Here is a 17,116-nt window from a genome sequence, read left to right on the forward strand (position 1 = left end):
ACTGAGCCATAGTTGCTTTAGGTCATATTCTAGGAAAGTTCTGTAAAATATAATTACTTCACATTTGTATTTTCAATTTATTAATTATTATTATTATTATTTTAAATTCTCACTGGAGGATATTTGTCCATTGATTTTTAGAGAGTGGAAGAGAGAGGGAAAGACAGAGAAAGTTTCTATGTGAGAGAAACACATCGATTGGTTGCTTCCTGGGCACACCCTGGCCAAAGCCTGGGCAGGGGAGGAGCCTGTAACTGAGGTATATGCCCTTGACCAGAATCAAACCTGAACCTGGGACTCTTCGGTCTGCAGGCTAACACTCTATCCATTGAGTTTTCAATTTAAAATGCTTATTGTCCATCCATAGCAGGTGATGGGCCAGGCTTAAACCCATGATGTAACAGGGATATAGGATGTTATACATGTTACAGTGGAGCTTCAAATGTCCCTGCCCAGAGCCCTTCCTATACTCCACTGAGGATTGCCTCCACACTCTCCCTTACTGGATCAACTCTTAGGTCCTGCCCTTCAGTGGCCTCTTGGGCTTCAGCAGCTTTGCAGTATGGCCTGGACCACAGCCTGGCAGGGAGAGGAGATGCAGAGGCACTTCTCTGATGCAACATTTAATTATGCTTCTCAATGGATGTGGTGTGTCCATTCAACTCCTCCTCCTTGGTCAGAGCTGGGGAGTTACAGTTTTCTTTTCCTGACAGGGATCCCAAGTGCTGAGTTTTTTATCAAGAATAAAAGAACATATTATACATTATAACAGAAAGTAAACAAAATTTTCATCAACAAAATTATATTTCATGCTAACCTCTGACTGCTCCAGTCTGTCTTAATGACAATAAAACATTGATTGACTTCCCATTGCGGAGCCTGTACAATAAGGCACAGTTCCTGCCCTCAAGGGGCTACATCCAGAGTGGGAGATAGAACGTGCCCAGGAACATCACTGGCCACAGCACGCTGGCCACACCAGCACAGGAAGTGATGTGCTGCGGTGGCCGGAGGAAGGAAGTGGGGGCCTGTGGGTTGGAGGCAGCTGGGAAGACCCCCTTTATTGGAGGGAGAGAAGATGGGGTTGGAGAGGTTGAGGCCTTCAAGAAGGGCTGCAATTTAGTCAAATATCCAGCAGAGGATAGAGGTGGAGAAAACAGGCCAAGGAAAGGCGCGGGGCTAGGTTGGAGCTAGGTGTGGCTGGAGAAAGAGGAGTAACCTGCCTGGCGGAGTTGAAAAGACCCTGGGAGGGGGCTGAGGAGGAAGGCGGGGATGAACCTGTGGCAGGACAAGGAATTTGGATTTTACTTGGTAAGCAAACAAAAATCAGGGTGAGGGGACTGAGGCAGGGTCAACCTGGGCATGGGTGGCCAGCTGGCAAGACAGGAAGTGTCCAGTAACTGGGGAAATGTTTTTCAACTTTTTTGCTTCTTGAGAAATAATGGCAGAGATTCAGGACTTGGGCCCAGCTGGGAGAGTGTGCTTAGGGTGGTGTGTTCATAGGCAGCTGGAGCAAAATGTAGAAAAAAAGCGAGGTGCTGGGAGCTGGCCTAACGTAGGCTGGTGCAATAGGGGACACCAGAGGGAGCGTTCAGATGTGTCTGGGACACTGGACATCACTACTTTCAATTGCCCAATGTACTGGCCAAACCAAGGTGGTGGGCTCAGAGACAGAGAATGAAAAATCGAGCTAGCATCCGAGACGAATTGTGCCTACACCTGAGCTTAAGAAATGTGTCAATAATTCAGCTCAAAATCTGGATGGTTAAGAAGGTCCAGTTTGAAAATATAAATGAGGAACTTTCTATTCTTATGGTAGTGATCGTTAATTGGACTGGTAGCCTGGGCCTCCCTCTTTGGGGCGATCGCAGAGCCCTCCCCCTAATTGATCGTCCTGCTGGCCAGTGGTCTGAGCCTCCGTCTTTGGAGCGATTGTGGGGCGATGGCGCCCGCCCCCCCTCCAATTGCATCACACCTGCCTTGGCTGGCCTGGCGCCAGTGCATGTCATAGCATAGACCAGGTGGTCGTTCTGCTGTTTGGTTGTTTGGTTAATTTGCATATTACGCTTTTATTATCATAGATAAGAAAACCACTCAGAGATGTTGAGTGACTTGCCCTGTGCCACACAGCTAGCAAGTGGCACGGCTAGGCTCCATCCCCTGTGCAGCTCTCATCACAGCTCACACTTATCTACTAACTCAGGTTCTATCCGGACAGATGTTCAGATGTTATGTTGCCAGAGAGGCCTCTGCATCTTTCTCTCCCAGTCACCTTCACTTCTGACTTCTTAATCCACATGTGAGAAGTACAGCACAGCCTGCTTGTGTTTCCTTGCTCTAGCCTAAAATGTAGATGTTGAACACAAAGCCAGACTTAAAAATTCAGGGTTTAGACAATGCTTTCATATCCATTTATTTTTATGCCACAATTATGTGGCTGAATTTTTCTGCAGTTGTCCAACTACCTAGTGCTAGCATTTGTCTTTCTTTTAATCTTCACCTGGGAAATGTTCATTACTGATTTTTCAGAGAGAAAAGAAGGGAGAGAGAAAAAATCCATTGGTTGCCTCCCATATGCACCCAGACTGGTGGTGGCTGTGGGGATTGAACCCACTACCTAGGTATGTGCCCTGACCACAGCCTTTTGGTGTTTGGGGCCACACTCCAAACAACTGAGCCACCTGGCCAGGATGGCATTTATCTTTATATTTAAGAAGTTACTCTTCCCGAGAAAGATTTCATCATTTAAATGGAAATAGGCATTGCATCTTGGCCTCTTAGTTTATGATATTTTGGGGGGAGTGCAAACATGTGTGTGCACGTGCTTGTGTGTCTATGTGCACATGTGTGTATGTGCACAATAGCCTTTGTTACTGGAAGGGAACAGCATGTTAGTGGTCTGGCACGGGGAAATCTCCTGTGGGTCTGGTGAGGTCCAGGTGGAGGCCGGGCTGCAGGGGTCTGAGGTGCAGGGGTGCGGTGGGGGGTGGGGAGGGCTCCTTCCCTGACCTTTCCACTCGGGATTCTGGCACCAACACTGACATTCCAAGCATCCTCTCTGAGGGCACTGCTTGGGGTATGAGGCCACTCACATCAAACCAGGAAATTTCATCCATATGTTTCTGATTCATTTACACTCATAAAAATGTGATTTTTCAAGAGCAACGTGAGATGCAATAAGCTTTCAAGACTTTCTCTTCTGCTCTGTTTCTCTGCTAAGGGGAGTGGACAGAGCCCTCTTACCAAGAGGAAACGAATTCAGATGGCAGGATCCTGGACCGCAGAGGCAGGAACACCAGCGAGGCTCAAGCAGATGGTCCCCTGCAGCAGAGGGTGACTGTGACAGGACACCATCAGGCTGAAATTGTGCCGAGACCTGGCTTCTGCCCTTCCCCGGGGAGCACTGGTGCAATAACCTGAGGAGAATGACGGCTTCTTTTCTTGCTATTTTTATTTTTTCTATTTCTCATCTTTTCATTTGCTCTCATTACCCCGAGAACACAGATTCCCTGCTCTGCTTACTGCTCAAAATATTTGCAGCTCCTATTGTGTCTTTGTTCCTCAGATTAGCTCATCATGAGCCAATTCATTTACTCTCTTTGTTTTTGTTTTTATTAACTGAGATATTGCAAATTGCCTGAAAAAGAGGATCTCTGTTTTATTCTCAAATCCATTCTGCCTTGGAGACGATTTGGCTCAAGAACGGTGTCTCTTGGCCTCTAATGAGTTTACCTAGTTTTGCCATCATACTCTACCCAGTCTATTCTTGGTTTTTGTTTGATTGGCCAGCCCTGGGTTTCCTCTGTGCTGCTCCCGGGGCTGGTGGAAGAGGTCTGCTCCTGTTATGGCATCATTTTCAGTGATGGGAAACAATGCTGCTACAAATTAAGGGAAGGATGGGAGCTTTGGGGACCTAACCCTACCACTTCCTAGTTGGATGACCTTAGACCCCAGTTTCCTCCTCCACATAGCTCAGATACCAAAATCCACTGCACAGCATTGCTGTCAAGATTTAATAAGGCGGTGATGTATTTGTCCCTGTATCCACATGGCTTGGTACGGTGCCAAACATAAAAGAAGGACTATTTCATATTAATGTCAATGTTCTTCAGCAAAAGGCCATCCAGAACAAAACTATAGTTAATGAAGTTGGATTTACTATTCTTTGGAGAGAGAGAGAGAGCGAGCATAGGTCAAGGGTGATCATGGAGCATCTCAGCAAGAGAGTGTTTGAAGGAATCTATGCTAGGATTTGGACTTTAGTTGAGTGATTTGGGAGGAGAGACTAAGGAAGCTGGGATTTGCTGCTGTCAGAAAGTGAGGGTGAGAAAACCAAGATGGCGGCATAGGTAAACACGGGAGTTTGCTGCCTCGAACAACCACTTCAAAAATACAACTAAAAGACGGAACGGACATCATCCAGAACCATAGGAAAGCTGGCTGAGTGGATGTTCTACAACTAGGAGGAAAGAGAAAAGCATACCGAGGCTCAGAGGAGGCGCAGTGCTGAAGTGAAATACTAAGGTGCGGAGTGCATGTGGAGCGGGCTGGAGGCTGAGGGTGCGGTTGTCGTTTTCAATCGGGAGGGAGTCTCAGGCTCTGAGCTCCAGTTCCGGGCGAGTCTCTAAGGACCCATACTCATACGGGAGAAGCGGGACTGTCTGGTATCGCTCAGAACCCTAGGGCAGCTTTCTCTCCGTGGGGCTTGCAGCGACTACTGGGACACTGAGAAGCAGAGCCTCTGAGGGCAAGACTGAGAGCAGCCATAATTGCTAACCCCGCTCTGTTGATCCCGTGGGACCCGCCCCGCCCAAGCCCTGCAGGGAGGCTTTTGCTGGATAGCCTCAGGCAAAGGCTTGATTAGCACCTCCCTAGAGATCCAGGAGCCAGGAAGCCCAGAGGCCAGAGTGGGACCATCCAGCTTGCAGCTCCGTGGAACCATAAAAGACACACTCAGGGGGCAGACTCAGTGAGCACCAAAGCCCCATCGAAGCAAGTCTAGCCCCAGAGGGGTGTCTCCAGCACAGAAGTTCTCCCACCGCAGACACAGCTGATTCTCACAGCCAATTGGCCTGGAGGTCAATTCCTCACAGTGATAACTACAACAATCAAGGCTTAACCACAACAAGACTGTGAACAAAGCCCACAAGGGGGCCCACAAGGGGGTGCACCAATAGTGTCTACCTCAGGTAATTGGGACACTTAGCACAGAAAGGCACTCTATCGACACAGTGAAGCATAAAAAAATGCCGAGACAAAGAAAGAGGACACAAACGACAGAATTGGAGGAAAGCAAACTGTTGGATATAGAGTTCAAAACCACACTTTTAAGGTCTTTAAAGAACTGTTTAGAAGCTGCCGATAAATTGAGTAAGGCCCTCGAAAAGACTGGTGAGACCGCCGATAAATGTAGTGAGATTCTCGAAAAGACTGGTAAGACCGCCGATAAATGTAGTGAGATCCTCAAGGAGTCTAATGAGACCCTCGATGTTGTGATAAAGGACCAACTAGAAATTAAGCATACACTGACTGAAATAAAGAATATTATACAGACTCCCAACAGTAGACCAGATGATCGCAAGGATCAAGTCAAAGATTTGAAATACGAAGAAGCAAAAAACACCCAACCGGAAAAGCAAAATGAAAAAAGAATCCGAAAATATGAAGATAGTGTAAGGAGCCTCTGGGACAGCTTCAAGCGTACCAACATCCGAATTATAGGGGTGCCAGAAGATGAGAGAGAGCAAGATATTGAAAACCTATTTGAAGAAATAATGACAGAAAACTTCCCCTACCTGGTGAAAGGAATAGACTTCCAAGTCCAGGAAGCGCAGAGAACCCCAAACAAAAGGAATCCAAAGAGGACCACACCAAGACACATCATAATTAAAATGCCAAGAGCAAAAGACAAAGAGAGAATCCTAAAAGCATCAAGAGAAAGAAAATCAGTTACCTACAAGGGAGTACCCATACGACTGTCAGCTGATTTCTCAACAGAAACTTTGCAGGCCAGAAATATTCAAAGTGATGAATACCAAGAACCTACAACCAAGACTACTTTATCCAGCAAAGCTATCATTCAGAAGTGAAGGCCAGATAAAGAGCTTCACAGATAAGAAAAAGCTAAAGGAGTTCATCACCACCAAACCAGTATTAAATGAAATGCTGAAAGGTATCCTGTAAGAAGAGGAAGAAGAAGAAAAAGATAAAGATACAAATTATGAACAACAAATACACATCTATCAACAAGTGAATCTAAAAATCAAGTGAATAAATAATCTGATGAACTGGTGATTGTAATAGAATCAGGGACATAGAAAGGGAATGGACTGACTATTCTTGGGGGGGGGGGGGAGAAAGGGGTGTGGGGGTGAGTGAAGAGATTAGACAACAATCATGCACCTATGGATGAGGACAGTGGGTGGGGAGTGAGGGCAGAGGGTGGGGTTGGAACTAGGTGGAGGTGAGTTATGGTGGGAAAAAAGAGTAACTAATGTAATAATCTGAACAATAAAGATTTAATAAAAAAAAAGAAAGAAGAAAGTGAAGGTCATTCTATAATAGTGTGTCTCAGTAAATCTGACCTCTAGGGAGAAGAGACTAGATGGAGGATAAAGCTATAATCAATCAGTAAAGAAGTGGCAGTCACTCCTTCTGGCCCAGAGATGGGGTGTTCACTGTGCTGTGGCATAGTGACCTTGTTTTTGTCACTGCTTAGGCACAACAATGATGTGGCTTTTCATTGTCGCATTTAGCCATGATCTCAGGGGAGCCTTGTCTGAGGTTGGTATTCTGTTCATTGTTTATGTCTCAGATGAGAAATAACAATGTTTAGTTGAGCACCACACCAACTTCTGAATGTCAGGAGCTGCTCTTCTTTCTTTCCTGCTAGCTTTCTCCTTTTCTCTCTCCCAGAGGGACAGCAGGCAGTCTGTGAAATTAAGGATGTGCTGCTATAACATAAAATGTCCTCATGGAACCCAAGTCTGTGACAAAGTGACTACTTTGAATGGAGAACAGTTTGGGCAGAAGACAGAGAAAAAGGAAGGCATTAGGAGGGGTTGAATATTAACTGAATTCTTCTCTGAGATCAGAGAGGAATTAGGGCCCCCCAGAGCTGAGTTTGGGCATACAGGGGAGTGGTCTGGTGGCTGGACAAAGCCAAGCATGATGCCCACACAATGAATCTAAGCTGAGTGGAGAGGCCACACAATGAAAACTTGTGCAGGCAATCAGGGAAAGTCTAAAGTAGCAAGTTAAAGTAAGATGCATGGAAACTTTGAAGAGCTTTAGAAAGCACCAGAGTGGAGAGGCAAGGAGTTTATTAGATGTCTTGGTCCTCACCTACCCATGGAATGGAACTCTTGAAGATGCTGGATCCATTTGCATAGGGCACATAGGAAACCATGGGGGAAAATGTTTACCTGGAAGTTGAACGGTGGGAAGTGACAAGATTATCGATATTTTAAAATAGCCTACCTGTCCTCTATTCCACACATTTACCTGTAAGGATTAATAAATTACAATGGTTATACTTCTCAGAAACAATACTGAGGTTACTGAAAGATTGGTGTTGCCTAGAAATCTCTCTACCTGGGTCACAAAGATGATTTACCTCAAAGATGATGTCACAAGTCTTAGAATCTCCACAAAAACCGCTATAAACCAAATGTTTGTGCTCTATCCCCTCAATTCAAACATTGAAATGGTATCCCCAGTGTGATGCTATCTGGAGGTGGGGCTTTTGGGAGGTCAGTAGATCATGAGGGGAGAGCTCTCATGAATGAGACCAGTTCCTCATAAAAGAAAACCTAGAGAGCTCCCTTGCCTTTCTGGGAGAAGATGGACATCTACGAACCAAGAAGAGAGCTCTCACCAGACATGGCATCTGCAGGCCTCCTGATCTTGGACTCCCAGCCTCCAGAACTGTGAGAGCAAGTTTCCGTTGTTTATAAGCCATCCATCTATGGTGTTTTGTTACAGTAGCTGGAACAGACTTAGAAACAAACTTCACACATTTGTCAAGGATGGTGCTCTTTCTTCTCCACGTGTCTCATAACGTACCACCTGGCCAGTATATTGCAATGGGGACTTTTCCTTCCCAAGGTCAATGCCAAGCACCGTCCTGTACTTGGTCCCCCTCTAGCCAATGTTCACCATTGGCTGTGGGAAGAAAGGGCAATAAATAGGCAACTTTTCTGGAGGAGGGGTCTATGATCCAGTGTCCCTCATAATTCCTTGACTGGTCCTCTAGACTCTTTTCTAGATTCTTTGTCTTGTTACTGACACTCTTGTTCATGCTTTTAATCTCTCCCTCTCAATTGATTCCTTCTTATCAACATTTAAGCAAACTCTTTCATTTTACAAAATACAACCACTCTCCCTGAACCCCATGCTCCCTCCAGGTACAGCTCTAACTTTTTCTGTTTCTTTACAGTCACACTTTTCCTCAGACTGTTGTCTAACCTATAACATCATCCCATTTACCTTCCACTTCCTGCATTCTGAACCACCCCTCCATTGTAGAAATTCTCTTGCTCCATGCACTTAGGATCTTTGCTCCCAGAAGATATAGAGTCCCCAGATATCAGCCTAAGCAGGTACCTCCTCTGAGCTCCAGAACCATGTACCTACCTCCAACAATCGATTTCCACCTGCTTCCTCAAAGGATGCACAATAGGGCTTAATATATTCCCTTTCCTTTATTAACCTACTTTTCCTCTCATGTTCCCCAACTCAGGAAATGATATTGCCATGCATCCAGTTGTTCAAAGAACAGAGACAAAACATCACCAATCGTTCCTGCTTCCTCACCCTCCAATTTCCAACATGCAGCAAGTCACTGAGCACTCCCTAAACATCTGTGCAGATGATTCTCTTTTGCTAGTTCAGGCCACAGTCTCTATTTGCCTGGAAGACCACAGTGGCCTCCAGTCTATGTTTCCGGTCTTTCTTCCCTGAGACTCATTCTCCATTCTACAACCGAGTGAGGCTTTGAAGTAAAACCCCAGTCCACGACTCCCACTTTAAATCTGTCACTGGCCCTCACTGACTATGGCATGAAGCTCAAACTCTGAAACATGAGTTCATATGCCTAATCTACTCTGTAATAGCTACCCAAATATGTACCAGTACAAGTCAGTCTGAGACTTAGTTGCTTCCTCTGTAAAATGGGAACAATAACATTTGCTCTTATTTGGTAGCGAGGATGAAATGTCATCAAATATATAAAATATAAAGTGCTTTATGAAGTAAGGAATGGTGATCCACTGCTCAACACATATCTGTTGAGTGCATGAATGAATTGTTTCTGTCGCTCTGCTCTCCTATTGAAGCCCTCCAGATGGGAGGGGAGCAGAGCTGTTGGGGAGACAATTTCTAGCCCCTTAAATCCGAGGGGCTGCTTCACAATCTGGGGCCAGCATGTTCAGTGCTGCCTTCCCTTCTCTTCGGTGTCTTTATTGTATCCATTCGTAAATCCAGCTGTGGAGGAAGAACCACTTCAAATAAACTCTCCTCAGCATATATCACCACCCCCTGAGGAGCATATGTTCTGTGAAGTTAAGGGAATAAATATAGATCTTTCTAGAAGGGGAGAAAAAGGAAGGACTTTCGCTTTTATTCAATTATCACTTCAGCAGCTGTCTACATGACTTGGAAAATTCCCCTCACATCTCTCGATGGATTCTCCATTGTCAAAATCCCCGTTCACCGGCTGACAGAGACTGGTCTTTAGTGCCAACAGTATTTGATGTCGAAAAGCAGAAGGAGGTGACACGGGGATCTCTTACTCCACATTAATCTCTTCATTATTTCTGACAGAGATATTATAACGTTGTCACAGATTTAATAGAGGATAATGGTAATACAATTCCAATGCATTAGGTGTGATCTGGGGTGACTGTAGTCTAAACTTTTAATATAAAATAGATATTCTGCATGTGAAGGTAAATGAGCTTGAACACAGACTCACACAAAGGCATTGCCTTCACAATAGGGAGTGAGAAATGAGCTTTTCATTACTGGATATGATTGACATCTTTTTGTGTCCATTCATGGCTGCAAAACTCCAGTGTCAGAGCAGAGAACATGAAAAATTTCTCCAACAGCTGCGATGGAGACTTTCAGGCACTGAGTTATGGAAGCTTGAAGTCAATTGTTTCCAAAAATGCAGAGCAAAATGAAATAATTTTGCACTCTGCTGTTAGTCAAGATGTTTCCTTCTAAGGCATTTCTTTTTTCACCCAGTGGTATCTACATGATATACAGCTTTCCAATAGCCACAGGTGGTAGGTGTCTGTTCCAAGGATTTCCCTTCAGATGTTTCAGCAGGCCCCCATGGAGCTGAAGGAATGGGGGGAAATCACTGCCCAGTTCTTCTTCAGCTCTAAGCCACTTTAGTTTCCTAAAACTAACTTATCTTTCCTTTTTATTATTACTTTTTTTATTCCTTGCTGTCTTTCATGTGGGTTTTGCATCTGGACTTCCCCTCTTTTCCCCATCTTCAAGGATTAGCAATTCAATTCTGTCTTTTAAATTCTAACTTACTCCCTTGAGTTCACTTTTTTCAAAATCAGTCTCTCGGACCACAGTTAAAAGAGACACAGCACCTTCTTTCCGTGACTGGGTCTGTAAAGAGCCCCCATGGTGGGCCTAGACCTTCTCCCAGGCCCTGCTTGTCCTGCAAGGGAGATTAAGTGACAGGACAGGTCATGAGGATAGGATCATGAGGCCCATTTTATGGATGGGAAATGGGGGTTTGGAAAGGTCATGAGAATGGACTATCCTAACTCCCCAAGTCAATACTCTGATTCACAGGAGATCAGGAAAAAGAATTGGAATAGAGATAGTTTTCCTGTATGTTTAATAACCAAAACATTTCAGAACACAGTAACATGAATTCACACAGGTGGTGGGAGTTTCCTTAAATGTTGGCTAGAAGAATTTCTTCCTTTAGAGATGTGTTTCTTGAGAGCTTCTCCTGACTGTAACAAGGGTAAACCACAGAGGCTTTACAGGACATTTTAAAAATATATATATATTTTATTGATTTTTTACAGAGAGGAAGGGAAAGGGTTAGAGAGTTAGAAACATCGATGAGAGAGAAGCATCGATCAGCTGCCTCCTGCACACCCCCTACTGGGGATGTGCCTGCAACCAAGGTACATGCCCTTGACCGGAATCGAACCCGGGACTCTTCAGTCCCCAGGCCGATGCTCTATCCAGTGAGCCAAACTGTCTAGGACACAGACATTTTATTACTATAATGAACAAAAAGTAGCAAAAATCTCATAATATCTCATAATCGTGAAATATAATAACATAGCTTGTAAAACTATGAGCTCTCTAGCAACTTTATAATGGATCAATTTTCCACTTAAATTTATAAGAAAAAAAAAAAGACCATTCTAGTTTGTAAATTAGTGTGTTCCAGGATGCTGGTGAATTTGATTTGTCTTTCTGTGAAAATACTGAATTTAAATAGGAAGTCATGAGAAGAATCGCCTAATTTCATAAAATGAAACTGGCAAATCCAAGCTGCAAAAACACATTTTATCTTAGAAATTGCCCTATCACACTGGTCACTTGAGGCATGTTACTAATTAGATATTGGGGAGGGAAAGAAGTGAAGATATTTAAGTTCTAAGAAACAGAAAAAGCTCAAGAGTGAAGGCTGGGTAGAGAAGATAGAAAAGTTGTGGCTGGCCAGACAGCAATATTAATGTTGTAATGATTACCATATATTGAATTCTTACTAGTGCAAAATGATTTACATGTATTATTTTTAATTTTTCACAATAATACTGCAACATTGCTATTATTATTCACACTAGAGGTCTGGTGCATGAATTTGTGCATGGGTGGGGTCCAGTCAGCCCTCCCTGATGGGGGCCAATCAGGGCGGGGCTGGCTGGGGGGAAGGGGCCATGGAAGGTTGGCCAGCCAACCCCACCCTCGATTGGGGTTGGGAGGGCCAATCGGGGGCAGGGCCGGCCAGGGGTAAGGGCCACCCCCCATCAGGCTGGTTGGCTGGCTGCAGTGCATGTCATAGTGACTGGTTGTTCGGGTCATTCTGGTTGTTCTGGTATTCTGGTTGCTTGGCTTTTATATAGAGAGATATTGCAGGTGAAGAAAGAGAGCTGGGATTATTTGCCTAAGGTTGAAAAGTTTCTGTGGTAAGCAGTTTCCATAATTTACTAGTGGCCCGGTGCACAAAATTTGTGCATGGGGAGGGGAGTTCCCTCAGCCCAGGCTGCACCCTCTCCAATCAGGGACCACTTGGGGGATGTCTGACTGCCCACAGAGATTGGGCCTAAGTTGGCAGTTGGACATCCCTCTTGCAATCTGGGACTGCTGACTCCTATCTGCTTACCTGCTTGCCTGCCTGATCACCTCTAACCTCTCTGTCTGCCTGCCTGATCGCCTCTAACTGCCTCTGCTTACCCACTTGATTGCCCCTAACTGCCCTCCCCTGCTGGCCTGATCTCGCCCCCAACTGCTCGCCCCTACAGGCTTGATCTCACCCCCAGCTGCCCTCTCTGCTTCAGCCCCCACCACCATGGCTTTGTCTAGAAGGAAGTTGGATGTCTGGAAGATGGCCAGTCGACCCAGTCTAATTAGCATATTACCCTTTTATTAGTATAGACTAGAGGCCCAGTGCATGAAATTCGTGCATGGGAGGAGGTTGTCTCTCAGCCCAGCTTGCACTCTATCTAATACAGGACTCCTCGGAGGATGTCCGACTGCCAGTTTAGACCCAATCCCCCAGGGCCTGATCCCTCTAACTGACCTCCCCTGCCAGCCTGATCCCCCTAACGGCTCTCCCCCGCAGGCCTGATCCTCCTAACCACTCTCCCCTGCTGGCCTGATCACCCCTAACTGCCTCTGCCTTGGTCCCACCACCATGGCTTTGTCCGGAAGGACATCTGGTCTAATTAGCATATTATCCTTTTATTAGTATAGATAGAGGCCTAGTGCATGGGTGGGGGCTGGCTGGTCTTCCCTGAAGGGGGTCCCGGATCAGGATGGGGGTCCCCACTGGGGGTGGTGCCAGCCTGGGCAAAGTGCTGGGGCAGTTTGCAGGCCGGCTACGCCTCTATCGGGGTGGAGGGGTCTCTGCTGGGGGTGGGGCCAGCCTGAGTGAGGGGCTGAGGGCTGTCTGCAGGCTGGCCACACTCCCATCGAGGTGGGGGTCTCTGCTGAGGGGTGTTTGTGGGCGGTTTGCAGGCCGGCCAAGCCCCTGACTTTGTCTGGAAGGATGTCCAGAAGGTATCCTGGTCTAATTAGCATATTACTCTTTTATTAGTATAGATGGATTATATAGGATAGGATTGCTTAAATGGGGTTAAAAGCCTTTTTCAGCAGGAGGAGATGCTCTTGGCAGACAAAAATACATAATCCCTATATCTGGACTGATAGCCAGCCACATGCACTATACTGCCAAACTGGTCAGTATAAAATTGAACTGCTTAAAAAATTGAACCGCTTTATTACACCTTACACCAAACAGCTGTTGCCCTGAAAACCCCTCTTCAGCCCCCACCTTAGATTCTGCCTTCGCAGTTCACCCAGATTAGGTTCTGATTGGTCGGTTTCTATGCCAGTCAGAGTCTCCGGGACTATCTCCGGGCCTGATCAGAGAGTCAGTGCTGATCATCAGCCCCTGCAGAGGCCCGGAGAGAAACAGAGGTATGGCTACTGGTGAGGCCTGGAGATAAAGAGAGAGCAACAGCTGATCAACAGCTGCCACAGATGCTGTGGATCAGACCCTGCCTCTCTCTTAGGCCTCTCTCTGGGCCTGATCCACAGCCCCCTCAGCAGTCAGTGCTGGATTGTGTGCCCTCGGCAGTAGCAGTCAGTGCTTGGTCACCATGGCAACCCAGCACTGACTGCAGGACTGACTTCCAGTTAGTCAAGCCTTCGGTTGTTACAGACCCTGGGTTTTTATATATTAAGGTATCTTCTCTCTCTGGTCCTTCCTTTTGCCTTCTTATTTGCTCACTTTGATGAAGTAACTGCCATGTTGTGAAATGCTCTGTGGAAAAGCCCATGTGACAAGGAGCTGAGGGAAGTCTTTAGCTAACAGCTCATGAGAAATTGAAGACTCAGTCCAACAACCACAAGGAACTGAAATCATCCCACAACCACATTAGTGAACTTGGAAGTTGGGTTTCTATGTTGAGCCTTCAGATGAGACCACAGCCCCAGTCAACACCTTTATTATATCCTGTGAGAGATGCTGAACCAGAGGCATCCTGCTAAGCTGTGCCAGATTTCTGACCCACAAAAGCTATGAGATAATAAATATGTGTCCTTTTAATCTGCTATATTTAGGGGCAATTTGTTAACACAGCAATATATAACTAATGCAGTTGCAAAGTAGCTAAGCTTACATTTCAACGAAGTGCTTATTGCACGCCCAAACCTATCTTTTTTTTTACATTTCCTTTACATTATCTTCAACACTTACTGAACATTTTCTACATGTTGGCCATCATGTTAGACACCGGGGATGGCAAAAGCATAGGGCCTTTGGAGGAAAAAAATCCAGGTAAATTTTCATAAGGAATTAAGATTTAAATTTAGTTTTGTTTCAAATGTAGGGTAAATGAATAAGAAGGAGGATCACATCCCAAACTTGGGGAATGGTGTGAGCACAGATATGGAGAATGAGATCAGCTTGGCCTATAATGAATGGACCATATGGGACAAAGTAGAGGGTTCTCATCTGTTGTTTGAGAAAAAAAATGACTCCAGTGAAAACCTTATGTGCCCTTGGGATACAACTAAAAAGGGCCTAGGCAATTTTGTTATATATATATATTTATATTAGCATTTAAAAATTAAATTAATGTTACTATAGAAGACCTCTTTGAATTGCTGACCTCCATGATATATTATTGAGTAAATAAAGCAAAGTGTGGGATAATAGTTATTCTAGCTATCTAATAAGAAACACTGATTAGCAATTCAACTTTTGGGAATATATTCAAAGAAACCTGAAGCACTAATTTAAAAGAATGTATGCACCTCTAGGTTCATTGTAACATTATTTAAATAACCAAGATTTGAAAGCAGCCCAAGTGCCCATCAGTAGATGAGTGGATAAAAAAAGCTGTTGTACATTTACACAATAGAATACTACTTGTTCATTAAAAAAAAGGAGGAAATCTTACCTTTTGTGACAGCATGGCTGAACCTAAAGGGTATTATGCCAAGTGAAATAAGCCTGTCAAGAAAAGACAAATACCATAGGATTCCACCATAGGATGTGGAATCTAATGGACAGTATAAACTAACAAAATAGAAATTGACTCATAAATGTAGAGAACAGACTGACAGCTGTCAGAGGGGAGGGGCTTGTTGCAAATGGTGAAGGGATTAAGAAAAAAACACACACCTCATAGATATAAACAACAGTATGGTCATCAACAGAGGGAAAGGGAGTTGGGGGGAGGTAGAAGAGGATAAAGGGGGGATAAATGGGAATGGAAGGAGACTTGACTTGGGATGGTAAACACATGTATAGATGATGTATTAGAGAATTGTACTCTTGAAGCCTATATAATTTTATTAACCAATGTCACCCTCAAAAAGTCAATAAAAATTAAAAGAAAGAAGCACTGAAAGGAGAAAACAGAAAGCAACAACAGGTTATCTTTGGGACAGAGTAGAGGAAAGATGTGGTGGTGCAAGAAGGGAGCTAGACTACTCTGAATATATTTTTTGTATAGTTTTTTTACTTTTGAATTTTGTAAATGTTTTAATCAAATTATAAAAGGTAATCATTAAAGTTAAAAATAAAGTAAAATAAGTTAATCTATTTGTACCTAAAACTAAAGAATAGAATTATTCCCTAAGGAATGTTTGAATACAGTCCTATTACTGAGCATGCATAGAGTATATATTCTTCTTCTTTTAATGCTTAACAGAGGATATGATTAGAGAAAGGAAGAGAGAGAGAGAGAAACATTGATGTAAGAGAGAAACGTTAATTGGTTGCCACCTATATGTGCCCCAAACGGGGGTCAAACCTGCAACCTAGGTGTGTGCCCTGACCAGGAATCGAACCTGTGACCTTTGGTGTGTGGGACAATGCTCCAACCAACTGAGCCACTTGGCCAGGGCCATAGAATCTATATTCTAAGAACAAATAGAATTAACTCCGCTCGGTATTTTCATGTAAGAAGTAATGTTGGTGTTATACTTTTGAAAACTATTTAATGGATATCATAGGTTAAACCAAATAAGTTATGCCAATGTTATTAGGGACCAAGAGAAAATAAATGTGGTATAAGATGTGCCTGGCTCACTTTTCACATTATCTTCCCTAAACCTGGAACCAGCCATTTCTCCAAGAAACTCTGGTTCTTTTTAGTGGGAAGTGGTATTTTAAAAACATAATCTGGGCACTAGAGAATACTAAGAAGAATGTCTCACTTGTGTCCTTTTATTGCCCATGACTCTGGATGCAGCTGTTTTGGTTTAGTTTTACCTTCAGCTCACACTGGGAGTTGTAGGGGATGAGTTTGGAGGGGGCGATGGCTGTCAGATGGTAAAGGGCATTACATGCCTATTATATAAATCTGGATGTTAGCTGATCAGGGGAGGGGAACAGTTGAAGGTTACTGGGACTAAGGTGCCTGCTGTTGATGGCAACAAAGAATAATGTTTAGTCTGATTCACATTATGTACTTAAGTTATGTCATCTGGATCTAACACTGGGTTTCATAATTTCTTGTTTGCCAGTGTTCCATAACCCAGTTATAGTATGAATAAAAAACCTCTTACATAATTTTGCAAATGCTGGTTTTATTGCTAGCTGTGCCACTGGCCCCACTTGAGCTCCTGGGCTTAGCCAAGAAGGACTTTAGTTTTGTCTTGTTTGTTATCATGTTATTACAACAATTTTAGTTGAATATATATTGTACTTTAAATATGTGAGTTAAAGCTATGCTAGGCAGCCCAACACTTCATGCTGAACCAGATGTCTCCAAATTTACTTCTTAGGAAATGCACTTACTTTATTGTCACTCTTTAAATAAATTATTAAAATAATATACCTAGGAAAAGGGATAATTGATATATATAAAACATTAATAATTGAGATAATAAT

This window comes from Myotis yumanensis, unplaced genomic scaffold, assembly GCF_028538775.1.
Source record: "Myotis yumanensis isolate MYYU_CA2020_CCGP unplaced genomic scaffold, mMyoYum1.0.hap1 SCAF_8, whole genome shotgun sequence".
In the NCBI taxonomy this organism is placed as follows: domain Eukaryota; kingdom Metazoa; phylum Chordata; class Mammalia; order Chiroptera; family Vespertilionidae; genus Myotis; species Myotis yumanensis.